Source organism: Cervus canadensis, chromosome 11, assembly GCF_019320065.1.
Source record: "Cervus canadensis isolate Bull #8, Minnesota chromosome 11, ASM1932006v1, whole genome shotgun sequence".
Classification (NCBI taxonomy): domain Eukaryota; kingdom Metazoa; phylum Chordata; class Mammalia; order Artiodactyla; family Cervidae; genus Cervus; species Cervus canadensis.
In genome coordinates this window covers 43,539,677-43,559,107 of record NC_057396.1, presented here as the reverse complement: position 1 = coordinate 43,559,107, position 19,431 = coordinate 43,539,677, and the positions used below count along the sequence as shown (strand labels likewise).

At 38.1% G+C, this 19,431-nt stretch overlaps 1 pseudogene; it reads left to right on the top strand.

Annotated features, from left to right (window-relative positions):
• The first annotated feature begins 5,518 nt into the window (after positions 1 to 5,518).
• Positions 5,519 to 6,307, top strand: LOC122449260 (annotated as a pseudogene).
• The last annotated feature ends 13,124 nt before the right edge of the window (positions 6,308 to 19,431 follow it).

Below are 19,431 nucleotides of genomic sequence, written 5' to 3'. Positions count from 1 at the left end.
GATTGAAAGAATCAATATCGTTAAAATAATCATACCACTCAAGGCAAGCCACAGATTCAAGGCAATCCCTATCGAAATACCAAAGGCATTTTTCAAAGAACTAGAACAAATAACTTTAAAATTTGTGTGGAAACACAAAAGACTCTAAATAGCCAAAACAATCTTGAGAAAGAAGAACAGAACTGGAGGAATCATGCTTCTTGACTTCAAGCTATACCACAAAGCTATAGTAACCAAAACACTATAATACTGGCACAAAAACAGAAATATAAATCAATGGAACAGAATTTCAGTTCAGTTCAGCTCAGTTGGTCAGTCGTGTCCGACTCTTTGCGACCCCATGAATCACAGCTCGCCAGGCCTCCCTGTATATCACCAACTCCCGGAGTTTACTCAAACTCATGCCTATCGAGTCGGTGATGCCATCCAGCCATCTCATCTTCTGTCGTCCCCTTCTCCTCCCGCCACCAATCCCTCCCAGCATCAGGGTCTTTTCCAATGAGTCAACTGTTTGCATGAGGTGGCCAAAGTATTGGAGTTTCAGCTTCATCATCAGTCCTTCCAATGAACACCCAGGACTGATCTCCTTTAGGATGGACTTGTTGGATCTCCTTGCAGTCCAAGGGACTCTCAAGAGTCTTCTCCAACACCACAGTTCAAAAGGAACAGAATTTAGAACCCAGTAATAGACCTACACACTTATGATCAATTAATCTATAACAAAGAGGGAAAGATATCCAGTGGAGAAAAGACTTTCTCTATCCTATTTTTAATCTCAAGATAGCATATAAGCCTCAATTGGTTAACTGCCTTTGAGTTTCATATTTTTGTGAGGCTCCTATACATACAAAATTTGTTTCCCTCCTGTTCACCTGTCTTATATCAGTTTAATTGCTAGACCAGTCAAAGAATCTATTAGGGAAGAAGGAAAAAGTTTTCCATTCCTACAGTTCATTTGTTTGTCCACTCCACAAATAGATGTTGTGTACCTACGAGATACTACATACTGTTACAAGCCAGCAAGATATTTTAGTGAACAAAACAGAGTCCTACCCATGAGAACTGCTTACTGCACACTTATTAGCCTTCCATATGATGAGATTTTCGAGATCAATGAGTTTTCATTTTTCTTTAATAGAAAAGAATTCCCTTGAATTTAGGTGAATTTTCATTCTAAATTATTCATTGCCTAATTTTTGCATTAGCAAAGACTAGGCACAACTTAGACAACTATTAAATAAAGACTCTTTGAAATAAAATTTATAAATCAAAAAATTAAAATTATAAAGCATAAAATGTGAGTAGGGTTTCCCTGGTGGCTCAGACAGTAAAGAATCTGCCTGTGATGCAAGAGACCCAGGTTCAGTCACTGGGTCAAGAAGATCTCCTGGAGAAGAGAATGGCTGCCCACTCCCGTATTCTTGCCTGGAGAATTCAGTGGACAGAGGATCCTGGCAGGCTACTGTCCATAGGGTCACAAATAGCTGGACATGACTAAACCACTATAACATGCAAATGTGAATAAAGAAATGAGCATTGATTGTTTCTGAAAGCACAGAATAAATACTAATATTAGATTAACATCTGAGGAAAGGAAATAAAAAATTGGGATTCCAAAATTAAAGGAAATTTTTTCCACATAGTTTCCCAAACCAAGAGTTGGCAACATTTTCTATAAATGGCAATATAGTACTTAATTTAGGTTTTGCAAGCAAGATGCAAGAATATTAAGTAGTCATTTATAAAAATAGAAAACAAATGTCTACAATTTTTACTGAAAAAATTCAAAACACAGTAAAAATTATTTAGTACATTTTGTTGGTAATTCAGATCTGCTAGTGAGGAAAGAGAGTCCTGTTTTTGTGGTAACATTGCAGTTACATAGGACTCAAGATTACTGTTTCCACTCATCAAAATTGATTGTAAGTGGTCATCTGTTAATGCTGATTTATGAGATTTGAAAAGTTCTTTTACAAAGACTGCTGCTGCTGCTGCTGCTAAGTCGCTTCAGTCGTGTCCGACTCCGTGTGACCCTATAGACGGCAGCCCACCAGGCTCCTCCATCCCTGGGATTCTCCAGGCAAGAATACTAGAGTGGGCTGCCATTTCCTTCTCCAGAATGTTACAAAGACAGATACCATCAAATACTTATATAAGTTCCTTAGCCTGCAATTTTAATGGGGCATATTTATCACTTGGAAAGGCATTTGCAGAATCCAGTTAGATTTGAATGTTGATATTTGTCTTTTAGCATTTCATTATATTAGAAATCAATCACTTTCAATGAAGACTAGATGTTAATTTTCTTTAACTTCTTTCATTTTCAGAAAGCCCTATTCAATTCCCAGAAATCAATTTTCCTGTCCCCTATGTATCTTGTAATTATTTTTTTAAGTACTGCTATTTTTAAAATCCATCTAATCCTCATTCCACTTCTGCTTCTAGATAGAGGATAGTGATGAGTTTGGAGTTCTGTGATGGAAAAGATAATATATGAGGGACAGGAAATTGTCTATTGTCAGCATTCTGTATACTTCAACTCATTTATTAAGAATGCATATTTTTCACAATGAATAATTATAACCATATTTTTAAAGCGGTAAGGTTGTTCACTTCTCCCCAGTAATTTCACTCACAATCCATTGTAAACATGAGTGAGTATGTTAATTCTGCCATACAATGATTAATGTACATGCATTTCCTAAACTTTATCCTATGTGCATTTATTTTCTTCAGGATCACAAAATTGTGATTTACCTGGGACAAGACTTGGGAATTTTAGTTTCTAATTATAATTCTCTTTTCTCCTGCTTAGATATATCTAGTCAGCTCTCTACATATTAGGCTAAATTTACATAGTGATACTAATATTCATGTATTATGCTTTTTACACCAAGTCACAGTTCTGAAATCTAGAACTCATTGACCTGCATTAAGTTTGAGATGACGTATTCTTCAAGGATTCCATGCAGTCATATAACTTAAATGTCTATATGGTAAATGGTGTCATGAGAGGGGAGTTGGAGTCCCTGGAGTTATAAACTCAGAGTCTAAAATACTGAATGCTATTCATCTTGCATATTTGCCTCTGAAGTACTAGAATAGCGACATTGACCCTGAAGAGTGTAAAAACAGATGTATGTGGTGATTATATAACAGGCAGAGAATTAGAGTTCTGTTTGGAAAGAAAAGCTGGAAACTGGTAAGTAATTTCTTGGTAAGAATGAGAAAATGATGGCAAAGGCTGTGGTGACATAGCAGAGCCCTAGAAGAGGAAATTGAGTTTCATTAACTTTTCCATGTATTATTCCAAAAAATAATCCCTTGCTCTACTTCTGTTTTGACTTTTATGCTGTTTGTGACTGAAAGAAGAAATAGAACATATTTGAGGTTGTAACAGGTAAATAGGATGGTCAATATTCTTGATACTTTATCCAAGATTCTAGGAATCAGGGTACCCTGAGAGGCTAAAATGAGTATGACTAACCAAGGTTATAGAATAGGAAGAACATTGGTGAGTAATTTGTGGATAGCATATACAGCGTTGTCATTAGATTCCTAGGCCGTTGTCCTTTCTTTATGCTTCTGGTACATATATAGTTATGCCAGATCTACTAAAGCAGATTTACCAATTGGAGTCTCTTTCTTTAATATATACCTTGTTACACCACTGTGGGAGAAAAAAAAATATATAGATATAAACAGAGAAGTACTTGAGACTGAAAATGGGAGTGGATGTTGAGATTTTCAATTAAGTCAAAGGTATTTAGTGAGCAACATGGTTTGCCTCACTCAGTAATACGTTTTGGAGCCAGATCTAAAGGACTCAAATAGGGTTCTTTAACAATATTAGAAGCCTGACATGAAGCTGGAGAGTGAGATGCTACCAAACTGAATTTGGATCTGCTTGCCTGACATGCAGCAAAGTCAATCTACTGAGGTGTGATGAAGAAAAGTACAGTGTTTATTGCAGGGGTGCCAAGCAAGGAAAAATGAGCAGCTCATTGTCAAAATTCCCTGATGTCTTTTAAGCAAGCATTTTTTTTTTTTTTAATTTTTTTATTAGTTGGAGGCTAATTACTTCACAACATTTCAGTGGGTTTTGTCATACATTGATATGAATCAGCCATAGATTTACACTTATTCCCCATCCCGATCCCCCCTCCCATCTCCCTCTCCACCTGATTCCTCGGAAAGCGGCTCATGCGACGTGTGATCAGTCCATAGACTATTTTCTGATTAGGTGAGGTAGTAGGATGGTGGTGGTGTTTCAGGACTTATCATCAATCTTTTGACTCCAGCCCAGGGTCTACATGTTTGAGGTCAGCAGTTTCCACCTGATTGGGGGTGGGGGAAGAGGACAGGGCAGGGGACTGGCTTTTGTTAAAAAAAAAAAAAAAAAAAAAAAAACTGAAGAATTTGTGTTAGGCATTGGTATCTGCTTTCCTCTAGGAAAATTATGTTCTTATGATGCAATCCTATAGTTTGACGTATCTCCTAAGTTATTATTACCTCCTTCCTTGTTTGACTGCACCTTCTTCGTTCTCATTTTTACCCCTTTTTGAATGATTAACTGCTTGAGCCTGTTCTTTGGAACTTGGGGAGATCTAGGAGTCTAAAGTTTTATTCCACAAACAAGAGGTGGACACAAAAGAGCTTGTGCCTGGGACATCCCATAGGGTCCTGCTTGGTTTCGATTCCTATGCTTTTATACACCTCAATCTTGAGGGGAATGAGTGGTGGGGGACAAAAAAGGGAATAAAGATTTGGATAGAGAGGTTAATTATAAAATCAGCAGGGGAACTTAGTTCTTGGGGGACTTAGTTTCAAAGATAAAGAGACGAACAGCAACTGAAAGAGTAATGTGGATTCTGATGTGGTGCCAGTGTATTTGTGCTGAAGGTTTAGTATCACTTTTTAGCCACATAAAGACATTAGTGCGTTCCCTTATTAATGAGTCCATTTTCATTATCTACTGCTGATCAACCTGTCTAGATTATGAAGAGGGAAATAGCCAAGAATATAATTGACAATGTTTTGAAATCTTCTATCTCAGAACCTGAAGAACAGCTGATACTCGTGCTGGTAAGCAGATCTCCTTACCCACATCCACAGTTGGAAAGTAGGAAAATTCTTACAACTCACTTCACAATTTCCTGGTAAAGAATTTGTTAACCATCTTAATGCTCACTAGTTGACACATTATATTGGTCAAAATTATACTAATGATTAGGTAGTAACATAGAATTTGAGATCTTAAAGGGACTAAGAGGAGAAAAATTATTTTATGCATTCTTTGTGGTAAAAAGCCAAGACTTACAGCCAATGCTAACTCACTAATATCAACTTTTTTTACCTATGATATAATAATTTCTGTCTATGAGTAATTGATATCATTGAGAAGATTTATGCAAAAATGTTAAAATAATAACTAATACATTGATATATATTTCTTAAACTCTTTCTTTTCAGAGATGCATCAAAATTGAAGAAAGTAACATATCCGCTATTGGCCACCATGCATGGTTACAACTGTTCTAGACTGACCCCAGAATCATTCATATTGAATGGGGTACCTGGGCTAGAAGGTACACATATCTGATCTCCCTCCCATTTTGCTCCATGTACCTTGTGACTGTACTGAGGAACTGTGGATTCCTCTATCTCATTTATCTTGAGGAGTCCCTACGCTGGCCCATGTAGTATTTCTTAGCCTTACTCTCCTTCACTGACATTGTTCAGTGTACAAAGTACTGTACCCAAAATGCTCTTCATTTTCTGGTTTGATCTCAAAGAGCTTAGCTTCAGTGCTTGCCTGGTGCAGATGTTCTTTCCTCATAAATTCGCAGGGATGAAATCTGGGGTGCTCATGCTCATGGCCCTGGACCGCTATGTGGCCATCTGCTACCCTTTATGCTTTGCTACTATCTTCACCAATTCTGTCATTGCCAAGGTGGGTTTCTCACCTTCCTTTGAGGCATGGTACTTGTCATTCCTTTTACAGTACTCACCTAAAGACTGCCCTATTGCAAAGGCAATATGATTTTCCATACCTACTGTGACCACGTGTCTTTGGCCAAGTTGCCTTGTGGAAATATCAAGGTCAGTGTCATCTATGGTCTAATGGTTGCCCTCCTGATTGGGGGCTTTGACATCTGTGCATCCAGTCTCCTACACCATGATCCTCGAGGCAGTGGTCAGCCTGTCCTCAGCAGAGGCTCAGCAGAACTTCAGTACCTGTACTGCCCACATCTGTGCCATCGTAATTACCTATGTTCCAGCCTTCTTCACCTTTTGTACCCACTGATTTGGGAGTCATACAATCTCTCACAGCATTCACACTTTTGTGGCTAACATATACCTGTTTATGCCACCTACTCTGAATTTTATTATCTATGGAATAAAGACTAAGCAAATACAGGAAGGAATGATCAAACCTTTTTTTAGCAAAAGAGCACTGAAGAAAGAGATAAAAGAAAATTCCAACAAAATGAGAGGAAAACATCTTCATAGATTAAGACATTTGCACCAGGCTGTGTATATGTGATTTGACAGCATCTATTCATTTTTCAATCCATGAGTGTTAACAGATCATTCTTACACTTCTGTAGGACCTTGTATATAAAGCTGAGAAACTTTCCTTTTAAAAAGACCCACAAATCAATTTAGTTAAATCTAATAACACTATCGCTAGCCTTTCCATTAGTCCTAGTAACTGAATTTGATGCTATTTGGAAGTAATAGATAAAAGTTTTGTCCCTAAGCAAAAGTTTCTCCACTAGTAGATAAAACTGAGAAAAGGCACCATGCCGGTTAATCAAAAATACTGATAATGTATAGTGAAACCACTGCCTCTTGAACTGTAGATTTTCATTAAACTAGAAAACATATTATTTATTAAGGAATAAAGTTCAATGCTGCCTATTTGTTTATTCATACATACCATAAACATCTTTAAATACCTTGTGTCTTATAAATTTTTAGTACAAAGACTAATAAAAACAAAGCATCGCTACATATATATACACACATGAAGTTATCACTAGAGTCAAGTTAACATATCATCACTTTCAAAATTCCCTGTACACCTTAGTGATCCATGCATTGTCCAAACCTGACACCACTGACATCCTTTCTGTCACTATAGATTAGCTGTATAAAATTCTTAAATGTTATATAAGTGAAATATCACTGAATGCAATCTTTTTAGTCTGGTTGTTTTCATTCACAGTCACTTTGAGTTTCATGAAGCTATTGTTTGGGTATATTTTGTAAATATTTTTCCTGCTGAGTGGTATTCTATTTCATGGATGCATGAAAATTTGTTTATCCATTTATCTGTTGTTGGACATTTGGTTTGTCATTGGACATTCCAGTTTATTTATAATATATTCCAGTATATTACAAAAAAGGTTTTATGAACATTCATATGAAAGTTTTTGGTCAGGGATGTATTTTCATTTCTCTTAAATACTTAACAGTGGAATAGCAGATATATGTGAAACTTAAAAAAAAAAAAAAAGGTAAAATTATTCCAGAATAGTTCTCTGTTACATTCCCACAACAAAGGTCCATCTAGTCAAGGCTATGGTTTTTCCAGTGGTCATGTATGAATGTGAGAGTTGGACTGTGAAGAAAGATGAGCACCGAAAAATTGATGCTTTTGAACTGTGGTGTTGGAGAAGACTCTTGAGAGTCCCTTGGACTGCAAGGAGATCCAACCAGTCCATCCTAAAGGACATCAGTCCTGGGTGTTCATTGGAAGGACTGATGCTGAAGCTGAAACCAATATTTTGGCCACCTCATGCGAAGAGTTGACTCATTGGAAAAGACCCTGATGCTGGGAGGGATTGGGGGCAGGAGGAGAAAGGGACATCAGAGGATGAGATGGTTGGATGGCATCACAGACTTGATGGACATGGGTTTGGGTGAACTCCGGGAGTTGGTGATGGACAGGGAGGCCTGGCATGCTGCAATTTATGGGGTCGCAAAGAGTCGGACCCGACTGAGTGACTGAACTGAACTGAATGACTAAAGATGTTGAGCATCTTTACTTCTGCTTGTCATCTGTACATCTTTGCTTTTGAAATATCTGTTTAAATACTTTGCTTCTTTTAAATTGGGCTATATGCCTCCTTATTATTAACTTGCAAAGTTCTTTTTATATTCTCAATACAAACCTTTTATCCACGATAGGTTTTTCAAATGCTTTGTCTCAATCTAAGCCTTGCATTTCTTTTGGAAACAATAATATTTGAAGAACAATTTATTTTTATTTGAATGAAGCAGATTTAATGGTTCATTATTTTGTTTTTATAGTATAATTTCAAAAACTTTGCCAAACTCAAGGTCTCTAACTTTTCCCTATGATTTCTTTTAGACATTTTATAGTATATTTCACATTTATTTTTGTGATACTTTGCATAATTTTTTAAATAATGTAAGGTAAGGATGAAAGTTTGAATTTTTATTTCTTTATTTTGCTGGTTCATGTGTGTGACTATCTAATTATTCTAGCACCATAAGTTGAAAGGACTTATGTCTTTGGCATAGTTTTAGCAAAGCTTCAGCACATTTGTTGAATGAAACTAAGAAAAGAAGAAAGCAAAGGAAGAAAGGACAGAAGAAAGGAATAAAGTAAGGAAGGGAGGAAGGAACAAAGACAGAGGCTAAAAGAAAATTTTAGAAGTGATGGATATGCTTATTGTATTATTGTTGTGATAGTTTCATGGGTATATATTTATCTCCAAACTCATTGTCATAGAAATTAAGTATGCACAGCATTTTTTAATGTCAATCATGCTTCAATTTAGAGGTTAAAAAAAGATAACTAATTAAAAAGGTAACATGAACTTATAAATTATATTTACTATCACTGATGTCAGTTTGCACATGTTTTCTCATTTCTTTTGAAAGCCATTTCATTGTATACAATAGAGTAGTGCTCAGTTTACAATCTACATTCTTTCTAAACTTTATAACAAATGTTAGAAAGAAAAAAAAGGTATAAAATATAAATAAAGTCAATGTTAAGAAATTAACTTCATGTCAAATAAATGGGAAAATAATTGTTTTAGCAGGGACTTTAGCACCAAGCACAGAAGTTGTTGAATAGTAGGGGGGGAAATCACTATAAATGCATTATTGTTGTGTTTAGTGGAATGATTCTTACAACATAACAGGTATTAAATAAGTATTTGTTAGATGGAAGAATAAATAACTGCTTCTCTACAAAATGCTAATCTAAATTCATCAACTGGAAAGTCATATAGACTAAAATTATAATAATTTCCAGAAGACTTTGCATCATAGATAATAGATATTGTGGGTTATAAAGGAAGTTTGAGATCTACAATTAAAGTATGAGTTAAAAGTAAAAGTTAACTTGAAGAATTCTCTCCATGCAGACCTCCCAGAAATATAGTTGACACATCATTGGGAAAAATGGTCACTGATAAGTGCTCAAACTTAGTGATACATGTAACATCCTGAGGTGGTGGATCAGGGTACTTGTCAGCATGTTATAATCAGCAATCATGAGGCTTCTCTGCAAGCCCTTGGGTCATGCCAGGGAAGTGTTTGATTCTCACATCCTGACTACTGAGGAGCAGAAACAGGTGAGTGGCCAGGTTTTTAACAGGATACATCCTAACCCTGTTTTATGGCAAAAATACTGAGATATAGAAGCTCTCCTCATGATTGTTGGAAGGTTTGGTGCTCATGCATTGATCACTTAATTATTAGACTATAAAGGATGTTAAGAGAGAATGTGAATCATCTGGAAGATGAGGACAATGAAGATTAAAAACTTGTACACCAACCTTATGAGGTTAGAATTGTTAATCAGTTATTCCATAGATGGAAGAATTATATGCTGAAGGTCCCCCTGGTACCCTGGAGTTATCTGATGATTGTAATGACAAATCAGAGACCCTGACTTCCAACTGTAGACTCCAGTGAATACCAATTCAAGCATGTGGAAAGATAATTCATTATCATTAGGCTATCTTAAACCTTTGCTTATAATTTCATGGCTTGTATCTTCCACAGTTCTGGCAGCAAGGGAACACTAAAAAATCAACACAATGACAAGTTTCATGTGCCTAGTACCTACTTCCCCTGAAGAATCAAATGAACCACTTGCCTAATGATATAGATAACCTGCATAAAGCTGTTCCTTGTAAATAGTTCCTTGGCAGTTATCATGAGTGTATTATTTAGTATTCACCAGTGTCATCTTCAACAATGTTAATGAACAGACTCTCAGATTTATGGATTTAAATGGCCTATGTTTCTGATGAATTAGGCATGACAAGGAGAGGCCTCCTTGGTCTAAGTGATTAGACTGATAAACAAGTGTTCATCTTTCAAGGTTCCTGAATGTTCGACACTCAGAGATGCAGTTGGTCTCCTACTGAATACTATGCAATCTGTTGATAGATGAGTCATCAGTTCAATACTGAATGCTGAGAGAGTGGATCATGCTCACAGTTCTCCCCATCACATAAGGCAGTAAATTTTTTTTAATTTATTTATTTTTTAAATGAAGGATAATTGCTTTACAAAAATGTGTTGTTTTCTGTTAAACCTCAACATGAATCAGCCATAGGTATACATGTATCCCCTCCCTTTGAACCTCCTTCCCATCTCCCTCTCCATCCCACCCCTCTAGGTTGATACAGGGGCCCTGTTTGAGTTTCCTGAGCCATACAGCAAATTCCCATTGGCTATCTATTTTACATATGGTAATGTAAGTTTCCATGTTACTCTTTCCATATATCTCACCCTCTTCTCCCCTCTCTCCACGTCCATAAGTCTGTTCTCTATGTCTGTTTCTCCACTGCTGGCCTGTAAATTCTTCAGGAACATTTTTATAGGTTCGGTATATATGCATTCAGTTCAGTTCAGTCGCTCAGTCGGGTCTGACTCTTTGCAACCCTATGAACCGCAGCATGCCAGGCCTCCCTGTCCATCACCAACACCCAGAGTCCACCCAAACCCATGTCCATTGAGTCGGTGATGTCATCCAACCATCTTATCCTCTGTCATCCCCTTTTCCTCCTGCCCTCAATCTTTTCCAGCATCAGGGTCTTTTCAAATGAATCAGCTCTTCACATCAGCTGGCCAAAGTATTGGAGTTTCAGCTTCAAAATCAGTCCTACCAATGAACACCCAGGACTGATCTCCTTTAGGATGGACTGGTTGGATCTCCTTGCAGTCCAAAGGACTCTCAAGAGTCTTCTGCAACACCATAGTTCAAAAGCATCAATTTTTCGGCGCTCAGCTTTCTTTATAGTCAAACTCTCACATCCATACATGACCACTGGAAAAACTATAGCCTTGACTAGATGGACCTTTTTTGACAAAGTAATGACTCTGCTTTTTAATATGCTGTCTAGGTTGGTCATAGCTTTCCTTCCAAGGAGTAAGTGTCTTTTAATTTCATGGCTGCAGTCACCATCTGCAGTGATTTATGATAGTTATCTTTCTCTTTCTGACTTACTTCACTCTGCATAATAGGTTCTAGGTTCATCCACCTCATCAGAACTGCCTCAAATATGTTCTTTTTATGGCTGAGTAATATTCCATTGTGTATATGGAATATACACTCTATCCATTCATCTGTTGATGGATGTCTAGGTTGCTTCCATGTTCTAGCTATTGTAAATAGTGCTGCAGTGAACAATGGGATACATGTGTCTTTTTCAGTTTTGGTTTCCTCAGGGTATATGCCTAGGAGTGGGATTGCTGGGTCATATGGTGGTTTTATTCCTAGTTTTTTTAAGGAATCTCCACACCGTCTTCTATAGTGGCTGTATCAATTTACATTCCCACAAACAGTGCAAGAGTGTTCCCTTTTCTCCACACCCTCTCCAGCATTTATTGTTTGTAGACTTTTGGATGATGACCATTCTGGCAAGTGTGAGGTGATATCTCATTGTAGTTTTGATTTTCATTTCTCATGAGTGATGTTGAGCATCTTTTCATGTGTTTGTTAGCCATCTGTATGCCTTCTTTGGAGAAATGTCTGTTTAGGTCTCTTCCCCACTCTTTGATCGGGTTGTTTGTTTTTCTGGTATTGAGGTGTATGAGCTGCTTGTATATTTTGGAAATTAATCTTTTGCCAGTTGTTTCATTTGCTATTATTTTCTCCCATCCTGAGAGTTTCCTTTTCACCTTGCTTAAAGTTTCCTTTTCTATGCAAGGGAAAGTTTTGCTTTTCTATGCTTGGGATCACAAAGAGTCAGACGTGACTGAGTCACTGAACTGAACTGGAGGCTCATCATATATGGCCTTTATTATGCTAAGGCAGGTTCCTTCTATGCCCATTTTTTGAAGTTTTAATCATAAATGGGTGCTGATTTTGTCAAAGGCTTTTTCTGCATCTATTGAGGCTATCATGTTTTTTATCTTTCAATTTGTTAATATGGTGTATCTCATTGATTGATTTGTGTATATTGAAGAATCCTTGCATCCATGGAATAAACCCAACTTGATCATGGTGTATGAGCTTTTTGATGTGTTGCTGAATTCTGTTTGCTAAAATTCTTTTGAGGATTTTTGCATTTATGTTAATCAGTGATACTGCCCTGTAGTTTTCTTTTTCTGTGTTGTCTTTGTCTGCTTTTGGTATCAGGGTGATGGTGGCCTCATAGAATGAGTTTGGAAGTGTTTCTTCCTCTGCAATTTTTTGAAAGGGTTTTAGACAGATAGGCATTAACTCTTCACTAAATGTTTGACAGAATTCTCCTGTGAAGCCATCTGGTCCTGGGCTTTTGTTTCTTGGGAGATTTTTTATCACAGCTTCAATTTCAGTGATTGTAATTATGTTGCTCATAATTTCTATTTCTTCCTGGTTCAGTCCTGGAAGATTGAACTTTTCTGAGAATCTGTCCATTTCTTCCAGGTTATTCATTTTATTACCATATAGTTGTTCATAATGGTCTCTTATAATCCTTTGTATTTCTGCCTTGTCTGTTGTAACTTCTCCTTTTCAATTCTAGTTTTGCTGATCTGATTCTTCTCTCTTTTTTTCTTGATGAGTTTGGCTAAGGTTTGTCAATTTTATCTTCTGAAAGAACCAACTTTTAATTTTATTAATCTTTACTATTGTTCCTTTCACTCCCTTTCATTTATATGTGCTCAGATCTTTATGATTTCTTTCCTTCTACTAATTTTGGGGCTTTTTTGTTTTTTTTCAGTTGTTTTTGGTGTAAAGTTAGGTTATCTATTCAATGTTTTTCTTGTTCTTGAAGTAGGATTGTATTGCTATAAACTTTGTTCTTAGAACTGCTTTTGCTGCATTCCATAGGTTTTGAGTTGTCGTGTTTTCATTGTCATTTGTTTTTAGAAATTTTTTGTTTATTTCCCTTTTGATTTCTTCAGTAACCTGTTGGTTATTACAGCCACTATGGAGAACAATGTGGAGATCCTTAAAAAATTGGAAATAGAACTGCCATATGACCCAGCAATCTCACTGCTGGGCATACACACAGAGGAAACCAGAATTGAAAGAGACACATGTACCCAAATGTTCATTGCAGCACTGTTTATAATAGCCAGGACATGGAAGCAACCTAGATGCCCATCAGCAGATGAATGGATAAGGAAGCTGTGGTATATATACACCATGGAATATTACTCAGCCGTCAAAAAGAATTCATTTGAATCAGTTCTAATGAGATGGATGAAACTGGAGCCCATTATACAGAGTGAAGTAAGCCAAAAAGATAAAGAACATTACAGCATACTAACACATATATATGGAATTTAGAAAGATGGTAACGATAACCCTATATGCAAAACGGAAAAAGAGACACAGAAATACAGAACAGACTTTTGAACTCTGTGGGAGAATGTGAGGGTGGGATATTTCAAAAGAACAGCATGTATACTATCTGTGGTGAAACAGATCACCAGCCCAGGTGGGATGCATGAGACAAGTGCTCGGGCCTGGTGCACTGGGAAGACCCAGAGGAATCGGGTGGAGAGGGAGGTGGGAGGGGGGATCGGGATGGGGAATACGTGTAAATCTATGGCTGATTCATATCAATGTATGACAAAAAAATAAATAAATAAATAAAAATTAAAAAAAAAACAAAACAAACAAACAAAAAAAAGAATACATTTGAATCAGTTCTAATGAGGTGGATGAAACTGGAGCCTGTTATACATAGTGAAGTAAGCCAGAAAGAAAATACCAATACAGTATACTAATGCATATATACGGAATTTAGAAAGATGGTAACAATAACCCTATATGCGAGACAGCAAAAGAGACACAGATGCATAGAACAGTCTTTTGGACTCTGTGGGAGAAGGTGATGGTGGAATGATTTGAGAGAATAACAATGAAACATGTATACTATCATATGTGAAACAGATCACCAGTCCAGGTTTGATGCATAAGACAGGGTGCTCAGGGCTGGTGCACTGGGTTGACCCAGAGGGATCGGATGGGTAGGGTGGTAGGAGGGGGTTTCAGGATGGGGAACACATGTCCACCCATGACTGATTCATGTCAATGATGGCAAAACCACTACAATATTGTAAAGTAATTAGCCTCTAATTAAAATAACTTAATTTAAAAAAAGAAATGCATTGTTAATCTCCATGTGTTTGTGTTTCTTACAGTTTTTTTCTTGTAATTGAAATCTAGTCTCATAGCATTGTGGTCAGAGAAGATGCCTGATACAATTTCAATTTTATTAAATTTACTGATGCTTGATTTGTGACCCAAGAAGTGGTCCATCCTGGAGAATGTTCCATGTGCCCTTGAGAAGAAGGTGTATTCATCTGCATTTGGATGGAATGTCCTGAAGACTCTTTGCGCCTCTTGGACTTCATTGACTATTTCTTTTTCCATGTTGGGGAAATTTTCAACCATAATCTCTTCAAAAATTTTATCATACCCTTTCTTTTTCTCTTCTTCTCCTGGGACCCCTATAATTTGAATGTTGGTGAATTTCATAGTGTCCCAGAGGTCTCTGAGACTGTCCTCAGTTCTTTTCATTCTTTTTACTTTATTCTGTTCTTTAGAAGTTATTTCCATCATTTTATCTTCTAGCTCACTGATTTGTTCTTCTGCTTCAGGTACTCTGCTATTGATTCCTTCTAGAGTATTTTTAATTTCAGTAATTGTTGTTTGTCTCTGTAGGTTCATTCTTTAATTCTTCTAGGTCTTTGTTAATTGATTCTTGCATTTTCTCCCTTTTGCTTTCAAGATTTTTGATCAACTTTACTATCATGATTCTGAATTCTTTTTCAGGTAGTTTGCTTATTTCCTCTTTATTTATTTGGACTTCTGTGTTTCTAGTTTTTTCCTTTATTTGTGTAGTATTTCTCTGCCTATTCATTATTTTTTTTAACTTATTGTGTTTGAGGTCTCCTTTTCCCAAGCTTCGAGGTTGTATTCTTTCTTCCTTTTGGTTTCTGCCCTCCTAAGAATAGTCCAGTGGTTTGTGTAAGCTTACTATTGGGTGAGATTTGTGCTGAGTTTTTGTTTTCGTTTGTTTTTCCTCTGATGGGCAAGGCTGAGTGAGGTGGTAATCCTGGCTGCTGATGATTGGGTTTGTATTTTTGCTTTGCTTTTGGTTTAGATGAGGCGTCCTGTACAGGGTGCTACTGGTAGTTGGATGATGCCAGGTCTTGTATTCAAGTGGTTTCCTTCATGTGAGTTCTCATTATTTGATACTCCCCAGGGTTAGTTCTTTGGTAACCTAGGGTCTTGGAGTCAATGCTCCCAGTCCAAAGGCTCAGGGTGAGACCTCTGGTCAGGAATGAATATTCTACAAGTGTTTTGTTATGGTGTTAAGTGAGATTAAAACAAATAACTAAAAAGGAGAAACCAAAGATGAACCCCAAACAAATGGCAGTTACAAAATCAGGCAAGCAATAGTGGAATTAGAATAGTGGATTATACACGTATACATATACACCCATAAGCAAAATCAAAACAGTCCAACAAAAATAAAGTACAATAGATTGACCCAGCAAACAAAGGAAACCAAAAATTATATCTACCAGTTAAGAACAAAACTAATTAAAGCACAAACTGAAAAACAAAACTAAAGCAAGGTGCCAAGTGGGGAATAAAGGAATGAAAACAAAACTAACAAATATGTTAAGAGGAAAGGAAACAAAGAAAAGAAAGAAAGATTATATATGGAAAGTTAAACAGGGGTAGATAAAGAAGATTTATATGCATTAAAGATTATCTGCAAGGGGAAAAGAACAGTAGGAAAAGCAAACAAATAAATAAATGTAAAAAAATAATAGTAGGTTTAAAAAATTAAAATTTAAAATTTATAAAAAAGAGGAAAAAAAGGAAGAAAAAAGGAAAACTCCACAGAACTTCAAAAGCCCATTGCAGAGGCAGAAGTTTATAATGACAATAAAAAATGTGACTTAGGGAAAAAAAAGCTCAAAAGCTTAATTAGTTTTCATAGTGCCAATAAAATCAACAACTAAAAGGAGGTGGGGGGAGGGGGAAAAAAGAGAAAAAATCCAAAAGAATCTACAGAACAAGTCAAAACATAAGAATAATAAAAATTTTTCTTGAGTTACTGCAATCAGAGTACTTTCCCTCGCTGGGAGTCACAGTCCACCTCACCTCCTCAGGATGCCCTCCAACACTGCTGGTCTCTGGACCTGCTGTGGGAGGATGCTCAGATTCTAATCCGGCCCTACTTCTGTGTGTTCTTGCCTCCAATGTCCACAGCTATCAGAACTAGTGCGTTTTCTTTTGTGGGAGCTCTCAGTGTCCCTTTATATATTCCATAGACACAGAGTCTGCCTCATTGATTGTGTGGGTTTAATTAGCTTGTACAGCTGGTTGGAAGGTTTTGAGTCATCTTCCTTAGTCACACTGCCCCTGGCTTTCAACTGTGGTTTTATTTCCACCTCTGCATGAGGGTTGTCCACTGGCTTTGCTCCTGAGGCTGCCCTGGAGGACCTGAGTTTGCCCAAGTGAAGGCCAGGTGTGGAGGTGGTGCAGTTGGGTGGGTGGCAGGGGTACTGGCAGCAGCAGGTACTCAGGGGAGTCGATGTCTAGGGCAGCAGGAAATACAGTGCTCTAGAAGGGTATGGTGGCCAGTATTGGCCAATACACTCCAGCACTCTTGCCTGGAGAACCCCCCGGACAGAGAAGCCTGGCAGGCCACAGTTCACAGAGTCAAAAAGAGCCAGACATGACGGAAGTGACCCTGCATGCATAGATGCAAGACTTTTTTGCCTGTGGCAGCTCTGCCCCAGTGAGGGCTGAGCGTGAAGGTGGCTAGCTGCTTGGCTTGCAGGGACCCTGGTGGTGCCAAGTGTGCAGGGGACATGGCCTGCCTCTGCCACAGGAGTTGTGGCCCTATCAGAGTCTTTTTTCGAGCCTCTTGTAGCTGATGATCAGAAGGCCTCTTTGGCCAGTCTTTCTCCATAGCTCTACCTGTTCAGGCATTTAGAGGGCTCCCTTGCCCTGGTGTCCTTCTCTGTCGTTCAATAGATCAGGCACATAAAGGGGGCTCCCTGGCTGGGGTCCTAATCTGTAGATCAGTGCTTCAGGTAGTTAAAGGGGCACCATGGGTGGGGTTGTACCCTGTAGTTCAATGTGTCAGGTGTTTGATGGGCCAGCCTCTCTATTCAGCTGCCAATGCTGGCGTGCAGGGAGAGTCTATGGTGATGACTCCACCCCTATGCGTGACTCAGCAGTATTGCCTTGCTTCTGTGGCTACCTGGCTTTCCTCCACAGGCATTTCGCACCACAATCTCCTCCCTCACATCCCCTCGATCTGTCTCTCTGCAGTCAACAGCAGCTACCACCCTGGGATTGCTCCACAATCCCTAAACTCCAGCTCCCAGCCGCTGTGCCTTCTAGGGAACTTGCATCCCTGACGAGTGGGTATGGCTGCAGCAAGGACTGTCTGATTCTCATTCCATTTAGGCTGCCACAGAACAGCTGTTTCACTCTCAGCCTTAAATGTTTCTCTTCTGACTCAGAGGATTGCCGCAATGTGGTTATCAACCCTGCTTCTGTTTCCCCACCTGCTGAGAGCGGGTCCAGTCCTACTAACACTCCTGCTTTTCCCCCTAGTTCCTTCATTCTACTTTGGTTCTATATATTCTTTTCCATTGGTCAGGTACTCCTGTCTGCTCTCAACTGGTGTTCTGCATGCACTTCTGTGTATGAAGGGGGGATCCCTGATGTATCATGGAGAGAGATGTACTCCATGTCCACCTACTCCTTACCATCTTCGGCAGTAAATTATTTTGTTCTCTGCTATTTCTTCCTCCTAAACTATTTTTCCATGTTCACTGACTTCTCTAATTTCCATTTTGCATTTATTTACCTGTATCTACTCACATGTGGGAGGATTTCTAGCCTCTTTACGCCAAGCACTCCTCTGTCCTGGTTGGGTAAATCTACTCATCCATGGTGTAATCTAGACTCTGGGAGTGTAATATATGTTGATCATCTCAACAAAAAGGGACAAGTAGCTTAGACATCATGAGAAGGCATGTCTGAAATCTGAATACCGACATGGCAGACTAAGGCTGCTACTTTCAGTCACAATGATGTTAGATCCCAGGGGGAGGGAATGCTGGATCTCTGTGAGCTCAGAGTGTGTATAGTAAAAAACCTATTACTGCGCCAATCTCCATGAAATTCCATGAATTAGCACAATTCTAGAAGATTTGGCATGTGTACTCCAGAAGGCCTGGACTCCTGCTCACAGAAATTCAGTACCATGTTTACAAGCCATGGCATTGGCATTTTTGTATTCATAATTATTCCAGACTACATCATACATTCTAATTATATCATCTTCCTTCTGTTTTTGTAAATCAAAGCCAACAGCTTTTAAGAGTTTAATGCTGCTAGACCAAATTTAGGGATAGAGTCTGTGGAACTGGGTAGAGTGGACACTAATAATGAAGGTGGTAACTATAGACCTCATGGTACAAAAATATAGTCACAGGAGGATTAGCTTTTTTTTTTTTTTTTCCAGAAGAGGGACCTTCTAGACCCTAGGGATTAATGGTTCTGTGTGAGACGGGCTGGGGGTTGGGAGATAATTGCAGCACAAATATAAATTTTCTCTATAGTTATGACAGTTATATAAAGTCAGATGGGGAGTTGTTGCTGTAATCTGATCCTTAAAGGATCATGCATATGAATCACGGACATGGCTAAGGCAGGTGGTGCTGCTCAAGGCTGGGCTCTAGGAGTTTGCCCAACATGGGGGACATGAGTTCTGACAAATACTGACAAACAATGATCCCCTGAATGGGACTTGAACCGTAAGGAACAGAGAAGCATAAGGTAGGTGGTGCTGGGATATTTTTGGTAGGGGCAGGGTAAAGTCTTCCACTTTGTATTTGTTAATCTCAGTTTTTCTCTAAAGCATAGACAAAAAAGGATATTTTAAAATAAGACATATTCTT